Raw genomic sequence first — 21758 nt, 5'->3', positions numbered from 1 at the left:
TATGCCTTACTATTAAAGTATAGAGCTGAAACATTGAATTTCGTTAACCAATGTCACCAAAAAAAATAATTAATTAATTTTAAAAAATCACAATGAGATACCACCTCACACCTTTTAGAATGGCTATCATCAACAAGACAAGTAGTAACAAGTGTTGGAGAGGTTGTAGGAATGTAAATTGGTGCAGTCACTATGGAAAATAGTATAGAGGTTCCTCAAAAATTAATGGTAACTTTTTTAGGAATCTCCATACTGCTTTTCATAAAGGCTATACTGTATCAATTTACATTCTCATCATAAGGGTTTCCTTTTCTCCATATACTCAAAAAAACTTGCTGTCTTTTGACTTTTTAAAAACAGTCATCCTCAAAGGTGTGATGTGGTATTTCATTATAGTTTTGATTTGCATTTCTTTGATGATTGATGATATAGAGCATCTTTTCATGTACCTACTGGATATTTCTATGTCTTTTTTGGAAAAAAAAAATATCTATTCAGGTCCTTTGCCTATTTTTAATTGGGCTACTTGGTTTGTTGTTGTTGTTGTTTGCTATTAAATTGTAAGTTATTTATATTTTTTGCATATTAACCCATTATTGAATATTAGCTTGCAAATATTTTCTCCCATTCTGTAGGCTGCCTTTTCATTGATTGTTTCCTTTGCAGAAACTAGTTTGATGGAGTCCCACTTGTTTATTTTTGTTTTTGTTGCCTGTGCTTTTGGTATGAGATCGAAAAAAATTTATTGCCAAGACCACTATCAAGGAGCATTCCCACTATGTTTTCTTCTAGGAATTTCACAATTTCAGGTCTTACACTTAGTTCTTTAGTCCATTTTGAGTTTTGTTTGTGAGGATGGAATAAAATAAGGATAAAATTTCATTCTTTTTCAGGTGGATATGCACTTTACCCAGCACCATTTACTAAAGAGACTATCCTTTCCTGATTATGTATTTTTGGTCACTCTTTATCAAAAATGAGTTGATAATACCTAAATGGGTTTCTTTCTGGGCTACTATTCTGTTCCTATATTACTAATATGTGTCTATTAGTAATATAGTTTGAAATCAGGAAGTATGACGCTTCTAATAGAAAGTGTGATGCCTCTAGCAGTGTAGTAGTGTAGTAATGGAGTTAAGTCCAATGTTTCCTTATTATTATTCTGTCTGAATGATCTATCCATTGTTGAAAGCAACGTACTGAAATCTCCTACTATTATTGTGTTGCTATCTATTTCTCCCTTTGGATCTGTTAATATTTGCTTTATATATTTAGGTATTCTGATAATGGGTACATATTTATAATTATTATATCCTCTTGATAAACTGACCCCTTAATCATTTCATTATTACCTTCATTGTCTCTTGTTATAACTTTTCACTTAAACTCTTTTTTTTTTTTTTTTTGGTATAAGTTTAGCTGCCCCTGCTCTCTTTTGGTATTCATTGTCACAAATATCTTTTTCCATCACCTCATTTTCAGTCTGTGTGTATCCATATACCTGAAGTATCTTATAGGCAGCGTATAGATGGATCTTGTTTTTTTTTGTTTTTTTTTTTTTTTTATCCATTTAGCTACTCTATGCCTTGTTATGTCTTGGAGAATTGAGTCCATTTACATTTAAAGTGTAATTTACATTTATAGATAAAGGCTTGCTATTGCCATTGTGTTGTTTTGTTCCTTTCTTCCTCTCTTGCTATCTCCCATTATGATTTGATGAATACCTCTAGTGGTATGCTTTGATTTCCTTCTCTTTATGTTGTTTTGTAGTTACCATGAGGCTTACATTAAAAGTCTATTGTAAGCTAAAAACTTCACTTACATAGAAAAATTCTACATTTTTAATTCCTTTATCACATTTTATGTTTCTTGATGTCACACTTTACCTCTTTTATAGTGTATCCATTATCAAATTATTATAGCTACAGTTTTTGTTTGTTTGTTTGTTTGTTTGTTTGTTTTTAGGAAAGGCAACCATTGGTCGACCTCACAGATTGCAAGGACCTTGTCAGCTTACAATCCTTTATTTTTTATTATTATTTTTTACACCTACATCAACTGGTCTTCCTAGGTGGTCTCCTGTCCAAGTACTAACCAGGCCCAACCTTGCTTAGCTTCCGAGATCAGATGGGATTGGGCATGTTCAGGGTGGCATGGCCGTAGACTATCTATAGTTATTTTTAATAATTTTGTCTTTTGCCTTTCACTTCTTATTAGGGCACTAGTCCCATCATGGGGGCTCCTTTGTCATTGGGGATTAGGGCTTCAAGATATGAATTGGTGAGGGGAGACCACATTCAGTCCATAACAAGGAGATACGTGAAATCAAACTCTTATCTTCCCAGCTAGAGTGTGAGCTCTTTTAAGGACATAAATTAATATCAAATAATGTAGTAGTTAAAAGTATAGGTTCTGGATTCATATGAGAATTGGGTTTAAATTCCAGTTTAACCACTGATAAACTATGTGGCCATAGGCACGTTAAGAGGTTACTTAACCTCTCTGAACCTCATAAAATGGACAAAATTGTAATTCCAAATGGAAATGATTAAGTGATATGATCAATATAAAAAAGTACAGTGACTGACCAAAAGCAAACAATGTAATGAAACATATATGTATATCACAGGAAGCCCAGAATAATTAAGTGTGGAATTAGTGATACTAGGACAAATGCTATAGCAGGTCAGCAGAGCAAGAATCAGTATAAGGAACAGGTGTTAGAGAAGGCTTCCTGGAGGAGGTAGAGCTGAAGGATGCTTAAGAATAAGTGAAGCAGAGAAGGGAGGGCACTTCAAACCAGCCCTCCCTTCAGAGAACAATCTGAGCTCATATAGAAGCCTGAATGTGGGAATAAGCAGAAGCCCACAAGGGGGACCAGGGGTTCAGGATACCAGACAAGTTTCTATTTCATAATATTTGTTATTACCATTCTCATTCCAAAGTAGTTCTGTATTCCAAAACACACTGTATCCCAAGGGATTTAGAGAGAGAAGACTTAGGATCCATACTACCTTCTCTGCTTACCTTACACAATTATTCTGAGGATAAAGTTTAAATTTGCCTGAATATACTGGGAATTCATAAGAAAAAAGGAAGGGCTCTGTGAAAATCAAAGTGATTATCATATATTAGAAATGACACCTATGGCTCAGCTTGTATTATAACAGCAAATATCTAAGTGGTGGCAATGGATGTCAAATTATTGCAAAATAAAAGACTATCAGTTTAATCCCCTAGGAAGGCTGTTGGAACAGTGATTGTGTGACAATGGTCCACTCGGTTTACTCTGAACTGTGTATTTCACCTCCCCATGCAAAGGCTCCAATGGCTATTGTATAGTCTCTATAAGAATCAGGGAATGGATGAGTGTCTGGAGTCAGCTCCCTCGGTGGTCTCCTTAACCTCTAAATTCTATTTCTTGTGGCACAGAAGCATCTTAGTATTTTTACATATTTTATTTGGAAGCATCTTCTTCTAGGGCCTTCTGACTGATCCCCAGACTCAGTATTTCATTAAAAAAGAAAAAGAAAAAGAAAAACAGTACCTGAGCTATTGCACCCTACTTAGTCTCATGTTCACAGCACAGAATCCAAGAGGTATCTGATTACGAAGATCACGTAATTACTATCAAAGATGTAATAACAGTTTCACAAATAATTTGACTCTAACTCCCTTTATCAATAGAAGTGAGCAAAGTGCATGTTGTAGCACACTATCTGCAGCCTGTTTTCTTTGCTAACACTAGCAAAGAAATTCCTATTATTTACAGCAGCTCAATTAAATTTTCCTGGGAATCCATAAAGTCATATCACATACATGTGCAATGTCTTTTAAATGTAACCTATAATGATGATTCACATTTTCAAGCTCAATCTCCAAATTTGATTAATATGGTCCTGATGAATTTGAATTTAATGAATACCTTTAGTTGCTTCTTATTTATTAGAAAACCAAGTTCTTCCTGCCAAAATGACCCCATAAGTATATCATTGCACCTTACTGTATTTATAAGTATCACTAGAAAGATTTAATTCAGCAATTCTATGAGGGTTACAAACAGCAAATAACCAAGAGAATAAAATTCAAATGGCATATTCAGAAAAAAAAAATTAAACGAAAGAGTAACATTAATTTGCAAAGGTTCCTGATGTCTTACTGAAAATTTCTAGTCAATCCAATTTATTTGATATTCATGAAATGTAAATTAAAACAAATAAAACCCAAGTGCCACTACTGCCCAAGCTACTCCATTCCAACCAGATTTCTGTTGGGAATGACGTGCATTAGATCAATATGAGACCAGTAATAGAATGTACTGAAGAGGGGAAAGCAAATACTAACAAATTTCCTTTTAAGATAATGCTATATTGATATGAGCTAATAGGCACAGAGCTGATCATATTATGTTAAATGAAATCTATCCTACCTCAAATTAGTGACTGTAATTGGAAAGAACTTTGCATCCTTCCCTGTTTCTAGTCTATGTAACAGATGTATTTAAATTAACTTATTTCTGCTTATTAAAGTTGTACATGCCCATTGTGAAAAAATTAGAAATTAGGACAAGCATAAGGAAACTAACTACACACAAGCCTACCAATAAAGATAACCCTCTGTTGACATCTTGGCATATTTTTTCCTTCCCGTTCTCTTTTTCTACATATTGTTAATTTTTCTCCCATATAGTTAGAGCCAAACTTTTATAACCTAATCTTTTCACATAACATTATATAATAGAATAGATATTGTCCACATTATTAAAATTCATTATACTCTTACATTTTCAATGGTCACATAATATGCAACCAAACAATTCCCTAATGTTGAACATTTAGGTTATTTCCATTTTTGTTATAATAAATAAAGTAGCACTGAACATTTAAATAAGATTCACAAACAAAATGCAGACAAATGACAATGAAATTTCTTAGTTTTTCTTCTAGATGTAGAATTACAACATCAAAGGATATATGCATTTTAAGGCTTTATAAATACATCTGGTCAAAATAAGTTTCTAAATGAATGTTTCCTTTTCAATAGACTATCTCAACCTAATGCTCTTCAATAATGAATATGATTGTTAAAATACAAATTAATGAAACCACCTTTGCCAATATGATAAATATAAAACATGTTTTATTAATTTGAATATTCTTAATAACTAGAAAAGGAAGCTGAACATTTTATCATAGGTTTACTGTCTCTTTGTAGATTTCTTTAAGCCTTTTGAGACTGGGGCCATTTTTAAAACGATGAGAATTTAAATATTTTCAAAGGAGAAGAGATAACACTTTCTACTATCTTCCTAAATCCATCCTAATTATCCAAACCTACTTCTATTTGTGCTTTCATCAATGGGGATAGATGGCTTTCTCTATGCCTATATCTATAGATGTAGACATAGAGACAGAGATAGAAATATATTATACATACACAGATAGATAGATCTTAATTAGTTTAGCCCTCAGCCTTCTCTTCATTAGACAGGAAGATACTTTAATCCAGTGGTTCTCAAGCTTTAGTGCATATAAAAAATCATTTGGAAAATGGATAGGTACAAAATAGACATGGAGATATAAAGTGTAGCATAAGGAAAATAGTTAATTATATTGTAATAAACATGTAAGGGGGAAGAGGCGTGCTAGATTTAGTGGGGTGATCACTTGATGAGTTATAAAGATCTCTAATCACTACGCTGTACAACTAAAACTAACATATTATTGTATGCCAACTATAAATAAAAAAAAAAACCTCATTGAATTGTACAATGTAAATAAGAGTAACTAATTGTGTATTATATTTCAATAAAGCTGGGAAAAAAAACTAAAAAAAATCATTTGGAGGATTTGTTAAAAATGCACATTCCTTGGTCCGTCTCTCAGATTTTCTGATTCAGCACTTCTTGAGTGGGACACAGAAAGTATATTTTACAAAGTATTCCATGCAATTTTGACATAGGTGATCTAGAGACCACTCTTTGAGAAACTCCGCTTTAGCCGTTCCTCATAGATCTTTAATAATCCTGGAAATGCTGTAGGAACTCTCCTGTGGCCCCAACTCACCAGTTTCTCTTCAGTATTTCCCTGTAGGGGCAGCGCTATGGCACTGGGGCCTGGATAATTCCTTCCTGGGCAGGATAACCCACTCAGTGCAGAGCATTTCACAACACTCATGCCTGCCCACGAAATGCCACTAGTTCCCTTTGGTCAGCGCGACAATCCAAAAACGCTCCCATGACTTTGCCAAATGCCCTGCAGGAGGGCAACACTGTCCCTGTGTGTGAAAAAATGCCAGAATCCTTTTGACTCAAAAAGTTAGGGTACATCTGATCACTGCTAAGACTCCTGAGAGACATTTACTGTGTGTGTGTGTGTGTGTGTGTGTGTGTGTGTGTGTGTGTGTGTGTGTGTTTAATAACCCCAGATATACTAGTAACTCCTTGGAGAAGACGAAGACATTTGGCACAGAAGTAGAAGTACAGCAGAAAGAAATCTAGGGGGAATAGATGTATGACTGTCTCTCTTTTGGCCTCTATGGATCAGTATCCATTTTAAGCACAATGGAAGAACAATAAATAGTTGGAAAGCTAAACAATGATTTCCATTAAAAATGATTGCTCAAATGCCTCTTGGATAATAAAGGTCTTGCTATACTCTGCCAAAGCTGTCATCCTATGTCTAGGCTAACTCAGATTTTAGGCAACCAGGTTGCTGCTGACAATGGAAGCTAAGATGTATGTAGAATACGCTACCTTGAAATGCCTACCACACAAAGGCAAAGATGGCCAGAGAGAGACAGTGGGTATATACTGGGCAGTTCTATGCAGCCAGAGGGTAATTTGTATGGAAGTGCACTGACATTTTTTTGGTCATTGCAAGTTTCAGTGACCCCTGGGCCTTCCTTCATGGCAGTGAAGCCACAGTGAGGAGGGCTTGTCATAAAAATAGCTGTACTAGTAGTTTTTAGTAAGTTGAAAGAATCTATTTCTGCCTCAGTCTATGGAATAAAATGGTCCAGCTAGCATGACGGTCGGCTTCCTGGATTCATTTTATTTTTTGTCCTAAGTGGGTTAGAGGAGACAGACTGAAGAAGTGACTCTTCTAGGGATACCTTCTAGTTAATAACATCATGAGGATCCCGGGACCACTCAATGCAAAGCAGAAAATGTGTGGCGGAGCTGAGAATGAGTATGCAAGGCCATACTGTATATGCAGTTGGGAGGAGGCAGGCATCAATGCTGCCCCTACTGCTTCAGCAAGTGGTGGAGGTAGGCATTTCTGCCCTCTGATAGATGGCAAAGTAGGAGGATGTGGCATCCAAGAGATGACTGCAAAATAATTTTGAGAGCTCCAAAGAAAAATCCCAAAGCAACAGTGACTCAGTAATTATCTGGGCAGCAATACCATCAGGGTGTTCATACATGCCTACTGGTAGCAAGGACAATTAATGAGTTCCTCTCTCCAGGGCATTTGCCAGTATACTTACTGGCCATATGACCTCTTGGCAGCAAAAAACACTAATAATCCCTTTTCCCTTTTTCCAACTCCCACTCACTCAGCTCCCAAGACTGCACTTTGTCTTGTCTGCTAAATGGCCTCAATATGTCCATGCTTATACATTTGGACTAGAAATAAAGAACACCCCATTTGGCTCTGTATGCATGCTCAATACCTCTCTAGGGCCCCCATTACATGACAACCTACATTGAAAGTATGTGTGTGGCTCTACCAAAGCAATCTCCTTCAAAACAAATATCTGGTATTCATATTCTTGCCCAGAACTGTTTGAGAAGAAGAATCTGAGGCATCTGCTCCAGCCCAGGAGATCGATTTGTTGGGAATCTGCCCTACCCAGATGCTCAGCCAGGGGAAGGGATGGGCATCTACTCTCTAGGCTCTCCTCCTACTGCTCTGGGTTGTCTGTCTACAGTACTCTCGGTGCCCAAATTAGGGTAAGACATATCGTTTGTCAGTTCCCCTTCCTCCTCTAGTCTGCTGAGTAGTTATCAACCCAGGTGGAGGTTTTGGGCCTGTCGGCTACACACTCTACATTCCTGGTTACCACCTGTTGCCCCAACACCAATGGCTGCTAAATTTCGAACCCAGCCTGACCTCTCATCTAAGCCCCATTTCTCTGCCATCAGTGGTTTGCTGAACATCTGATAATGTACCAGGCTGGCCTGGTGCTACCTCAAAAGAGGTCTAAACCCAAAATCCTCAAAATCACAGACCAATAAGTCAAAAGGGACCACAGGGAGCATGGTCTCCCTTTTCTTACTTCCCAGCTTCAGTCTTCAGTCCCAACTTCTCCTAGTCCCTAAACAGAATGCTTATAAATACAGTCTTTGGAATTAATCAGACCTGGGTTCTGACTCAGCCTATTCCTGACAATGTGGCCAAACATTTTACCCCTTCTTTTTTCCCAACTTTATTGAGATATAATTGACAAATAATATTGTGTAAGTTTAAGGAGTATAATATGACTCGATACATGCATATATTGTCATAATTACCCCAATAAGGCATTTGAGATCTACTCTCTCAGCAACTTTCAAGTGTACGATACAGTCCCATTAACTATAGTTACCATGCTCAACTCTAACCCTTCTTAAAGGGAATTTCCTTAGTTTTAAATTATGGATGATAACAGGACATATCTTCCATGGTGGTTATGAAGATGAATTGAGAAAATGTAGTTAAAGCACTTGCTTAGCTCACAACAGGTACTCATGAAATGGGAGCTATTATCATCCTTACTCTAATATTTTAAATGTTTATCTACCTAACCTTACTAAACCATTTCAAATCTTCTTTCTTTGTCCTTTATTCACATTCATTCATTCATTTGTGTATTTATCGTGTATTTACTAAATGCCTGGAACTGTGCTGGGCACCAAGGATGAAGGAGCAAATAAGAGAGACACACTCCCTATCCTCTTCAAGCTTATAGACTAGTGGGTGAAAACCAACTTTAAAAAAATAGAACTTGGATAAATATTATGAAGTAAATATCAACAGTTCAGCACACAGTAATGAATGCTAAACCATTGTGTCTAGACTTTTTAAAAATGTCCTTCAATTGGTCTCTGTTTCTAATCTCTCACTTTGCTAACCCAGCCTCTACACATCCACCAAATTAGTCATCGTAAAACACCGCTTTATTCATGTAAGTCTCCTCCCTAACTTTTTTAATGGCTCCTCAACTTCTTATATGTCCAAACCCTCAGCCTGGCCTTCATGAGGCAGTGCATGGGCAAATGCATAGGCTTCAGAGTTAGACACATATGGATTTAAACCTGGGCTCTGTCACTCACCGGGTATATAAACTAGAGCAAGATACCTACCTCCCGTAAGCCTCAATGACTTACTTTGTAAAATGGGAAAACAACTGCTCTCCTAAATCTGGGACTGTTACATGCTACTCTCCCCACTTGGGATTGTTCCCCAACCCTTCTTCTGCCATCTCCGTCTGGCTCCTATGTATCCTTCAACCAGTACTTCAGTAGCATTAGCAGATTGGATGGAAGAGTAACAAGATAACATTGATAATGGCAGATGATGGCAAGCTTCTAAATCCCTGATCCAATCAAAAGTTCCAAGGGGTGCTCAATTCAGCCTTGCATGGCTAAGTGAACATGGATTCCAGGCTTGGAATGGTTCACACTCCATTGATCTCTAACTACTATGAACAATTATGTGAGAGGGCCCTAAGGCCACATGATTGCAGACACAGTTGTTAGAAATCTAGAAGAGAAACTCACCAGTGAAGTCTCAGAGCAGCAGAGCAGAGATGCTGTACTACTGCCACACCTCTGTGTGCTGGGCCAGCACTATTTCTACTGTGCTGCTTCCAGAAGACGTTTAGAAGACCATCTGAGGATGGGCACACTTGCTGATTAACCTGGGCACATCTGAGGCACATCACTCCACCAAATCGCTGTGGGGCTGATAGATCTCAGCCCTTATGCCATAGCTAGGACCTGTATGGTCAGCCATAACAGTTTGTCATATGAATGCATTTCAGTGCTGGGGCACTGGTCCGAATTCAGATCTGAACCAGGATTATTCCCTCTGTGATAAAGAAATCCAAAAGCGCATGCTTTTTTTTGTTTTGTTTTTTTCTCTATGTTGCCAAACTTTCATAGAACTCTCTCCAACTCCTGCTGTGTGAGGGAACAACTTCTCAGGCTTTCGTTAGCACTGCTGAGAAATTACTCCACATGTACGAAGCTTAGCCATAACATTGGCTGCCTCTGATGTTAAATCCCACTCATCTAAATAAATGTCATGGGATCTTTCTACAGCTACAAGAGACATATTTGCGCTTCTGTTTAAAAATGCTTCCTCTGACATTAATAATAACAACAAAAATTAAGATTCCCTGCTAGGGCTGGAGACAGATGGCAAAAGGGAGGAAGTAAGAGCACTAGTTTACTTTACTGCATACCTCTGAACTACCTGAAATCTGTAAGCTATTTGAGGGCAAGTGCTACCTGTGTTATTCTTCTGTGTCATCAGCAGTCATAGCTAAGAGGAGTTAACCCATAAATATTTCTCGAACATCCAGTAGGGGCCAGGCCAAGTCAGGCACTAAATAGGTGCTTGGTACACGTATGGTGCATTGAACTGATGGTTTTGTCATGCTTCCTTCTACTGAGGCAGATGTTTAAGTGCAAGGATCCTGGAGGGCCCAGCACCCACTTTATACCTCAGTTCTTTGGAGGAGAAACACGGGGATTAGTTTGCTCAGCATGTCCAGACTCCCTTTTTCCTTTATGTATTCTTATGGTTCTGAAGCATTCATCCTTTTTTTTTTTTTTAACAGAAGGTTCAAAGTACACTAAGAGATGATTAAGTGCCCTAAGTTTGTTGGGGAAGAGGAGATTCATGACAGGTAGAGAATCAAAAATAGAATCACTTCTTTTACCATCGTCATAAAATAGCAGCACAATTTTATAGATGGAAAGGAGAGAATTTGCATCATCTGCCTTCTGTATGCTATTGGAAGTTTGGGAGAGAAAATTTCAGTGAAGCTGTTTGGTGACTTATTGTTCTCGTCCTTCTCTTCAACTCCGATTTTCTCTCTTAGGCCCATTGCAAGGGTTCAAGAGGAGACTGAACTTGGAACATTTCCTTTCACTGAGGAAAGATCTTTCTGGAATTTGCCTTCATGCTGGAAGGTTTGACCTCACATCCCTGTTCCATCAGAAGTCCAACAGTCAGGTTCACTGAATTAGAACCCAGAATCAATGTTCTTTTTTGTTCTCTCAGATTCCCTAGCCTTATCCAGTTCCTTATTCAGGGAAAAGTTGGTTATTGCAAAAGTTGGTGGCTTGCATATTGGGAAAGCTTAGAAGAGGAAAAACAGGCAAGGCTTGTGGGAGGCAGGTTATCAGAACTTGAAGAAACTGACCACTTCCTGGGTGTGAGTTGAGGCTGATATGTGTGGATAGGAGAAACAGGGAAATTAAGCCTATATTTAAATATAATTTTCAATGTCATGATTATTAAGCCAATTGCTATCCCTTCGCCATGTGCAGCAGAGCGCACTGCCCAGGCTGTATACTGTAGTCACATCCTACAGAGCAGCCTTTTGGGCTGAGAAATGCCATCTTTTCGGCCTGTTCCTTGGTGCAAAAATCTGATCACATCAACACAATTCATTCCATTTCTGGAGCAACAGTTGCCAAAGTTCCCATTCTAGGAAAGTTTGGTGAAGTTTCAAGAGAAATTGAGGTTTTGGGCCCAGGTGACACCCAGAGAAGCCTTCTGGATCTCCGACCAGAAAATAGCCAGAGTTAGAAAGAAGACTCATGACTATATATAGATGGTAAGACAAGAAAAGAATGAGTTGGCTATCCTCCACCTTGGATTTCTCCAAAGAATAATGCCCCGTGGAATGTATTTTAGGCAAAAAAAGGCTACTTTTTAGCCTTTCCTAAGGTAACTCATAACTGAGTAAGTAACTGTCATATTCCCAGGAAACTGCTTGCAGTTGAAGGCATGAAGCAGAGAGCTAGGACAGCTCCCAAAGTGAGGTCTTTCACTTTCAGTCAGAAAATTGGAAATAACACAAATGTGTGTGTGTGTGTGTGTGTGTGTGTGTGTGTGTGTGTGTGAGTGTGTCAGTGTTTTCATGTGTGAGTATACATGTATGTGCCTTGGGTTTATAATCATGGAAATAGCTAAATTTTAGAGAAAATAGGAGAAGAGAAAAAGAATAAGAACTTGAGTTATATGTAACCAGAGGTCTATTCGGGAAGTCAGTAAGTTTCTTTTTGCTCATATGAGTCAAAATAATTTCTACTCTACATTGGTCAACATTTCAAGGCTGCCACTGAATGCCCAGCAGTATTCTAAATTGCAGAAGCTGATCCTGTTACTAGTGTCTAAACCTCCACTAACTCAGGGTTTTACACAGGATCACATCCTAAATCTCCCCAACATATGCTTATGTGGTATTTCTGTTCTTCCTCCCTTGGTATGTCAAAACTGGGAACTCCCAATAGACACCTCTGTTCCTCCTGATGATCTTCACCATCTCAGTAAAAGGTACCACCTGAAAACTCAGTAGAAAACCTGGGTTTCCCTCTTTCCAAAGCCTTCAATTCAAATCCATCAGCAAGTCCTATGGGTTCTACCTCAAAAATAGGTCCCAAGCCTGATCACTCATCACCCTCACTCTACTACCCTAGTCTAACCTACTAACACTCCTCTGCTGGTCTCCTCCAGTAGGTTCTTAATTTCTCTCCCCACTTGCATTTTCGCCCTTTTCCACTTAATTATTAACACAATCTCCAGAGCAAACCTTTAAAACCCCAATCCAATTGTGTTGCCTCTAGCTTAAAACTGTCCAATGGCTTCTCATGTTGCTTTTTTAAAAAGTGCAAATGCTTTCTCCTGGCCTACAAGGCCTTGGATGGTGTGACACCTGCCCACCTTCCTGGCTTCATCTCCTCGGACTCTACCCTGAGGTCACTGCTCTTTTCTGTCTTTTGGACATAATCCACTTGTTCTTGCCTTAGAGGCTTTGCACTTCCTTTGTCCTCTGCCTGGAACACTCTTCCTTCACCTCTATTTTTGGCTAGCCACTTCATATCCTTTAGGTCATACTCTTAATACCACTTCAGACCCCCCACTCCAAGCTACAGTATCATTCCCCTAATTACTCTCTGCCTGTTCACCCTGCTGGTCTTTTTTTTTTTTCAGAGCATTTAGGACTTTATAACATTATCTCTCTATTGGGTTGCATATTTATTACGCATCTCCTCACTTTAGCACAAAATCTCCATGCAAAGAGGGACATGGTCTGTCTTGTGTAGTGCTGTATCTTCAGCATAATATCTAGCATGTAATGAGTATGCAGTAAAAGGCATACTAAATCTGCTTCTTCTTTTTAAGTTGGTCATTTCTCTTTCCTCCCTAGTTTCAGTATTTAGCATTTGGACTGATGCAGCTGATTAAATGATAACACAAAGAGTGAGACAATTTGCTAGGATCTTACCCAGGCCTGATAGTTCTGTCACAGGCTCTAAACCCAGTGGCCATCCAACACCTCTATCTGTCATTCATCACCAGCAATCCTGTGCAGGAGATTGAGGAGCTCACTGAGGGTAGAGCTGCCTGTGGAAGGGCCAGGGTAGAGAATTACATGGTCCCCCTTTAACGTGTTCCCTTTATGTCCATAGTATTCTTCTTGTCAGGAGCCATCAATATACCTATCTCCACAAGCCCCAGGCTCTTGTGAATCTCTGAACCTTTGAATACAGTGTTTCCTTATTCTCTTCCATGCCTCATCCTCCTGGTGAACTCCTAATGATCCTTCGAAATACTGTACAAGCATTGCTGCCTCTACAAATATTTCCCTGACTCCCAGTTCCTCCTCTGACTCCCAGTATATCTTGTACAGAGTAAATTAACAATTACAAAGCAATTTGATGGCTTCCCTTCTAAAATATAAGCAACATGAGGTCAGGGACGGGGTTTTTCACATTTACACAGGGGAATGGGCTCATTGATTCATTCGTTAATTCATCATTCGTTAGCTATTTATTGAGCATTCCTTACTCCAGTTGAATTTCTAGTTAGCTTGAAAGTGTCAGGAGTCATGAAAATTAATTGATTAATCCCTTGCTATTTTGAATACATGCAGATCTGAAGAACTGGTAAACTGGAAGCTTTCTGAGAAAAGAAAAAAAACTCAGACTGTAGTACAGAGAGATAAACAGATGGAAATTCTGAAAACAAAGAAGGCAAAATGAGGAATGTCAACCAAAGTCTAACAGGATTTTCAGAAGGAGATAATAGAGAGAAGATGGGAGAGTAAACATTTTAAGATATAATGGCAATAATTTCCATGAATTGAAGAAAAAAACAGGAATCCTCAGATTTAAGAAACATACTAAGTTCTGGAAATGATAAATAAAATCAAATCCTTATCTAGAAAACTTCAAGTGAAACTGTAGGATCTTGAAGGAAAAAAAAAATTTAAAGTGAATGAAGAAAAATAAAAGACTGCCTATGAAGGAAAGATAATTGGTTTGACAACAGTGACAAATGGAGTTGTGTTGTTAAAGTGCTGACGTTGGCAATGGGGACTAAGACATCTCCACCCAGCTAATCTATCATTAAAAGAGTAAGCATGAAACGTCAACATCTTCAGACAAGGAAAAACTTATTGTTTATTGCTTGGAAAACTTCACTAAAAGGATCTACCAGAGTTGGAAAAGAAGGTAAGTGCATACAAATGGAAGGAATAGAATGTAAGAGCAAATGGCAAGCAAAGAAGATGCTGGTGAATCTAAACATGACTTTAAATAATAAAAGAAAATGATGGCTAATGGAGGGAATGTGAAAACAAGGTGGAACTAAATACTGGTAGACAATCATTTGGTACATGGTAATTGAGAGTTCAAAGTTAAAAATATTTGAAGTTTCTTACATTTCTCCTCTTGGTGGAGAGTAGAGAAACTGAACAGCTTTAGATTTGTGAAGCTAATCATACATCTTAACATTAAAAGAAAAAAAAAACAGTAAGATAACACAAACAAACACTAAGGGAGATGTTTTCTCCATTGGAGGTGTTTGACTGGTGACACTGAAATCTACTCTCCCTGATGTCTTGATACCATCCAAACCTCTTAGCCTGTTGAGTTACAGATTCAACAATGTCAGATATTTCTGTTAGACTCCTGGAGCAAGGTACTTCATGGTAATTGTTATTTTGATGACTATACCAAGGGGTATGGCACCTGTTTTGTGTTACACACACAAATGTTCTTAATATGGCCTATCTGTTACAAAACAAACTGAGGGAATGTTTCACTTATCATAGCATGTAATTCAATCTTATTCTCATCCGACCTGCTCCTTGTTCTCTGAAGAAAACCATTCCTCCTTTCCTAACAGGATTTGATTGTCCCTGCAACTTCTCTTCCTTTCCACAGATACTCTCACAATCTCATTTTATCTAGTCATTTCAAGATTCTATCCATCAACTTTCTACCTGTTTCGGGGGGAAGGAAAAAAAAGTCTAAAAAGGATCTCTAGTTCTTCCTCACCTTTCTGTGCATACAAAAAGTAGGAAAGATAAAAGAGAAAGAGTAGAAAATTGTAAGTGATTAAAATCCTGCATAAGAAACATCTTGGTAAAAATATTTAAATGCCATAAACACATATTTTCAGGGAATGGTTTTTTGAAATCTATGAAGGAATTCTGGATATATTTCTCAATGTCTTCTGTATTTAAAGCAAAATACAAATTGTATGCATCATCACCTAAATGCTTAAATAAAAACATAAAAAAAAAACAGTTATAGGTGCTTCTGATGGAACCATAACCACATTTAACTAAACACTCCTAGTTTAAAGAAACACATTTAATTGAATGTCAAAATAATCAACAGATAAAAAATTATGAGTCTTATATAGAAAAAACAGCACTTGATGATCGATATTTGAATCTAGAGAACTGGATTAGACATAGAGTCAACTTTTCATTATCTGTTATAGTAAGAAAAGGGCTTAAATGAAAATCAATTTCATAGAAGCTGAGATCTGCTATTGTTTCTAGGAATGGTGAAAAGAAAAATTAAAAAAAGATCTAGTTCCCAGTGAGTTTCCAATCTCTACCAGTTTAAAACCAGCTTAACAATTAAAAATGGAGGGGGTAAAAAATAGAGGGGGATAAAAAAAATGGAGGTGGGTGGGACTGAGTTACCAAGTATTGGTGACCGTCACTTGCATACAGGTTTCCAGGATGTCAATAAAAAGTGGACCTCCTAATTCCCATTACTGAATATGCCAACAGTCAAATTTTAATGTTGATACACTGCTGGAAAATGTTATTATAGAACAAAAGACAAGAAAAATGATGAGTCTGTAAAAAATCAAAGTGGAAAAATGAGTAGTGACCAATAAAACTATACTCTGTCATCTGAAAAGCAACTAACCAAGTCTGAGGAAGCCATTTGTTCTGATGCAGTGAGGTCCACAGTTGTTCAACAGGGTATAACTCAGCACCCTGGAGGGTAATAGAACAACTTTGGGGTTCCCCATGTATCTCGCCCACATTGCAGGTCAGCCTGAGAATTTTCTCAAGTAGTTAAAGGACCTAATTTCACACATTTGTACCTTTGTTTCATAAAATGGAAAGGCATGGTCCAAGAGATCTCATACTGAATATCGATCACTGCTCTTTCCAAACAATAAGTCCTCAAACCCAAAACTAGTAGGTCAAAAACACACTGACTTGTGTCAAGATTCTTTAAGCACAGTTACATAGAAGTAGCTCAAATAAGGTTTCAAAAGATGTACTTTTAAATTTCCAGGAAGACACTGATTTAGTATCTGTATGGGGTGCAGCTGGCGAGGAGAGGTTCAAAATGAAATAAGGTCAGAACTGCATCAGTATTTCTGGTGATAGCACAAGGTGACAGGTGCCAATTGAATTATTTGGACCATCTATTATCCTCTGCATACATATGTTAGGCATCCGGCAGGTTCTAGGGACATTGCTAGGCACTGGGAAACTGGAACCATTCAAATATCAGACCTGCCCTTAAAACACGTCCATTCCACATCACTGGTTCTCAATCAGCACTGGTCATTCAGTAAAAGTGAGAAGGGGGCACTGAAACATTTGTAATTCAGTGGTTTCTGATGTGAGATACACATTAAAATACCCTCGGCCTTTCCCCCAGACATTCTGATTTATGTAGTCTATAGTAGAGCCTGGACATGAGTAATTTTTAGAACCCCCACTAAGTGATTTTAACATACAGCCAGGGTGGGAATTACTGAGCTAGCTGGGAGAAGAGACACATGCACCCCAAGAAAACAAGTCACATGGGCTTATTTTCTTCCTTGACTATTCATGACTTGAACTGATAGAATACATTGAAAAGTGAAATTTGGTCAAAACTAAATTTTTCTCTAATGTGACAGCAATCCAAGTGTCAGGAGTCTGTACTCCTTCTATTATGGATTACTCATTACTAACAAATCAATCTGAAATATTGAAGAGTACTTTGAAATCTCAGCGATTTCATGATAGACGTAAATACAATTCTGACCCAACTAGAAGGAAAGAAAGAAGAATGGCTGACAAAATCCATTAGTGTTTTCAACATTGAGAAAGAATCTAGGTCCAGACTGGGTTGGATGGCACAAAATTTCCCTCAAATCTGGGACTCTTGGTAAAGGGAGCTGACTGAGCACAGAATCCGGGGGAGAGATGATGCTGGAGCCTGCCTCAGAAACAAGGCGACCCCTTGAATCTTCCCTAGAAATAGAGTCTCTCTCTCACTTAGGTCTTCTCTAAAAATATAACAAAATACTTTAATTAGCTAATTATAATACAAACACATGATAGAGACTTTAATTTTCATAAATACAAGATAATGATGTAACTATTCTGACAACGGTTTGCACCAGGTGCTGCTGTGTGGATAAGCCATGCTCAGGATGAAAATGAGACTCAGCACACTCCCCAGGCCAGCACATTGACTGTACCAGGGAGCCCACAGAAGGAAATGAGCCTCTGCAGGGGCCTTGGGGACTTTTAGATGTCATAAAGATAACTGCTCTTGGAAAGCTCAGTGAGCTGCTGTTACTCAGTGTGGTGTTTTTGTCTGATATAGTTTTGCTCTGTTTTATTTTGAGAGGGAGAGTACATCAAATTGCAATTTCATGAATAAAAGTGACTTAAAAAGTGACTATGAGGCCCTAACATGCTCTTGCTTTGTAAAACACTTTAAGTCAGTAAATAGGGTTATCTAGGTCATGTTTCCAGCAGGAGAAAGTCAACATTAGAGTACGTCAGAATGGTCATTCATTTTCATTCCAAATCTTCCAGGAAAGGAATGGCCATTATCTATCAGGTATGGTTTCACCATTGAGTCCCAACTGTGCCAAAGAATGTGGATCTCTCTGACACAGAGCAATGAGGAATATTCTGCTCTGCTAGTTTGGGCTTATGATGACAAGTTCATGGGTGTCACAGGTTATGTAGATACAAATGAAACTTATCCAGCTCATGCGATCATTTTAGTAAAAGAGTTTAACAGACCTGGGTAAGAATCATGAAAAGAAAATCCGAATAATTCAATTCAAAATATTATCAAGTGACTCCTTAGTCTAGTATTTCTCAAATGATTGTCCCCGGGCCCATGATCATGTTGGGACCCCCAGGTCACAAAGACAAGTCACTTAATCCCGAGTTCCTTAAATGCAAAATGAGGTTAAGGACAGTGTATATCTTGCAGAGTTGCTGTGAAGATTAAGTGGATTAATGTGCAGTATTCAATATTTATCAACTGATATTGTTGTCGTCATTGCTATACTCATTGTCTTGTTACTATTAGGCTCACTATTTCACACAATCCTCTGATTTATTTAACATGTAATTCCTGAGCATCTGACATTTACTAGGTAGGCACTGTTTGCGGCCCTGGGAACATAGCCGTCAATATAACCAAGTCCCTATTTTCTTGGGCCTTACCTTCTAGTGAGTGAGACAGACAATAGAAAAATTAATAAACACATAAAAAGCATATTGTCAGGTAGCACTGTGTGCAGAAAAAAACAATCATGAAGAAAAAAGAGAAAGTCAATGACAGGGGCTACTTTAAACAGCATGCCAGGAACAACCTCACTGAGGGTGACATTTGAGCAGAGACTCAAGATTTCAATGTTCCTAGTGATTAGGCCACCTATTTTTTTTTTTTTAATTCAGTCACTCACAGGGTACCTTGACCCTCAGTTCTCTGTCTCCTTTCCACAGCATTCGTGTTTGGTTGCCCAGGGATGTGTAATTACACTGACAGCATTGCACCGAGGCAGGCAAAAAAGTCTCATTTGCAGCCCAGCTACAAGAACTTGAATGTTAAAGTCTGGCAGATCATTATTCCACCTGCTGATTCCTAAAGAGGAAGCTGCTGCCTTTTTTTCCCCTCTTCTAAAAATAGATGGCTGCTGCAGTAAGGTGCTGTGTAACAAAGAGGCTACATGGTTCTCCACCCCATTTATTTCCTGTGATTCAAGTCAGCTAGGACAGTAGCCTGAGCTTCTGCCTCCTTTCCCCAAGGAATTGTGGTCAGACAGTGAGGCACACAGAAGTGAATGCCTCTAAGAAAAGCCTTGGCGGGGGGCGGGGGGTGGGGCGTGGATTTCTTACCTTAGCTTAACTAGGGGAGCAAGAGGGAGGGTGATTCTACTCTCTCCCAGTGCACAGGATGCTATATCATCACCTCCATGAAGGTGGAATGAACTAAAAGGACAGCCTGACCTGTCTCAGTTCTCCTCAGTCTCATCTCCACTGGCTCCTGCTCCTGACCCCCTAACAGACTGATAACAAGATAGTAGGTTAGAAAGAGAACAGGGAGTTAAAATGCAAGATGCAGCTGGAGTTAAAGTAATTCAGCCATGGGAGAGAAGACAGAAGCTAAGTCAAAATGCCCTGGGTCTTAGGCAATGCATTCCTGAAATTAACTGCAAGAAGCATCCCATGTGGTCTTACATTTTCTACACCCTTTCCAGCTGGGAAGAGCACAGGCTTAGAGGCCTAGCTTCAGATAGAGGCCATGCCACTGAGCATGTTCCCTGAGGCCAGGGGGTGGGGTGGGATGTTGTGATTTGGGGATTCCCCTGAGACTCTAGGACCAACTGGGTTTTCTGCTCTGGGCCATCCTGGTGATCTGATTTGTTCATGATCTCATTATTATACCTGTTTTCTCAATGAGTTACATACATTCGGGGGTTCATTGGCAGCTTTACTTGGTTTTGAGAATTAAAAACCTAAATATCATTTATCAAATATCAAATAAGGATGCTGATTAGAAAAGGTAGCCTGATGTGCTAGAGAAAGCATTGAGTGAGATCAGAAGCCCTGGGTTTTAATATATCCCTAAGCAGGTGGAAGAAAATGCATTGAGAGAAGACAAGAAGGAAGGCAATTTTACACCCAGATAGTAACAGTGGATTTGTCTATGGAATGAAAGTACAGGTGGTTTTTTCTTCTTTATCATTTTCCACATTTTAAAAAATTTATCTAATAAGCATGTCAAATCAGAACACTGACATCACATAAAATGAAAGATCAGGGTTAGAATCTCATTTTTATAATTTGTTATTCATTTCAATTTGGAGCTAGTCCTTTCTTTGGGCATTTCCCATCTATAAAGGGAGAGGCAGAGACTGGAGGATGAGACTTCAGTTCTAACATTCTGAGTTGCTAATGCATTTTTAGGGGGAGTAATATTAGTAGATTTAAGCAATTTAAAGAGCTGGGACATTACCCAGCTTCAAGTCACGCTGACCATTGTAGCCCAGTGTGGCTACAGCTAATCTTTTCTGCAGGGCTCTAACACTCAGTTCAAGAGCTAGCAGGTGCTGCTATTATTCTGCATTTGCTTGTGAGTCACAGTCGTCCTGATCTTGGATCTTCAAGTGCCATTGCTGCGGAAGTATGGGATTAATAACAAACTATTCATATCATCTTCCTTCAGCTGAAGCAATTTCTTTATTCAAATCCTACCTCGGAGAGTTCATCAGAAACATACATAACAAAGTATATCGATTATCTCTTTTAATCCTTACAACCACACGATTAAACAGGAATAAGTATTATTATCCCCTTTTTTGTGAAAGATGATGAAACAGGCTCAGAGAACCACACAGCCAGGTACCAGCATTTGGACCCATGTCTGTTCAGCCATGCTAAATGCTACTCTAGGAATTCAACTGTAAAAAAGATGTGGGCAGCTGGGCATGCTGGGGGTCACTGAGCTTCTAGTTGTTTGTATCCAGTTTTCCTGTGACTCAAGCCCTCTTGCAAGAAGGATTTGTTGTTGTTGTCATCAATGTGCTAATTCCCTGATCCCTGGGGCATGAAGATACCAATCAGCATTGAAAAGCCCCTACCACCATTCCCACCCAGAACCAGGGGTTGGAGGTCTGGGAGTAGGTGTGGAAGATGCCGACATCCTCCCCTAGCAGAGTACTGTGGTAATTATGGCAGGATCTGAGCTCCTCCCATTTGAGAATGTCCTCCAAGCCAAGGAAGAGGTAAAGATAACAACAGCCTCCATGGCAAGCTCCTGGGTATAAGACTAAGTGACATACCAGTAAGAGGCTTCCAGCTTTGCTTTCTGGTCTCAGTTCAATTCAGTACCAAAGTAGGGCCCATCCATGCTCTAAGATTCTGGACATTAACATCAGCTTCTGATGGACATGGGCAGCCTATGGAAAGGTACTCTT

The 21758-nt window shown here is 38.7% G+C and overlaps 1 protein-coding gene and 1 pseudogene across 3 annotated transcripts in view; both read right to left on the bottom strand.

Annotated features, from left to right (window-relative positions):
* Positions 1 to 21758, bottom strand: part of FGF13 (fibroblast growth factor 13) — a 467301-nt gene that overhangs the window by 219233 nt on the left and 226310 nt on the right. The window lies entirely within an intron of this gene.
* LOC112472905 lies at positions 2047 to 2165 on the bottom strand (annotated as a pseudogene).

Source organism: Pteropus alecto, unplaced genomic scaffold (genome assembly GCF_000325575.1).
Source record: "Pteropus alecto unplaced genomic scaffold, ASM32557v1 scaffold139, whole genome shotgun sequence".
Classification (NCBI taxonomy): domain Eukaryota; kingdom Metazoa; phylum Chordata; class Mammalia; order Chiroptera; family Pteropodidae; genus Pteropus; species Pteropus alecto.
Note: the sequence above shows the minus strand (reverse complement) of the source record. Positions and strands in the feature narration are given on the sequence as shown.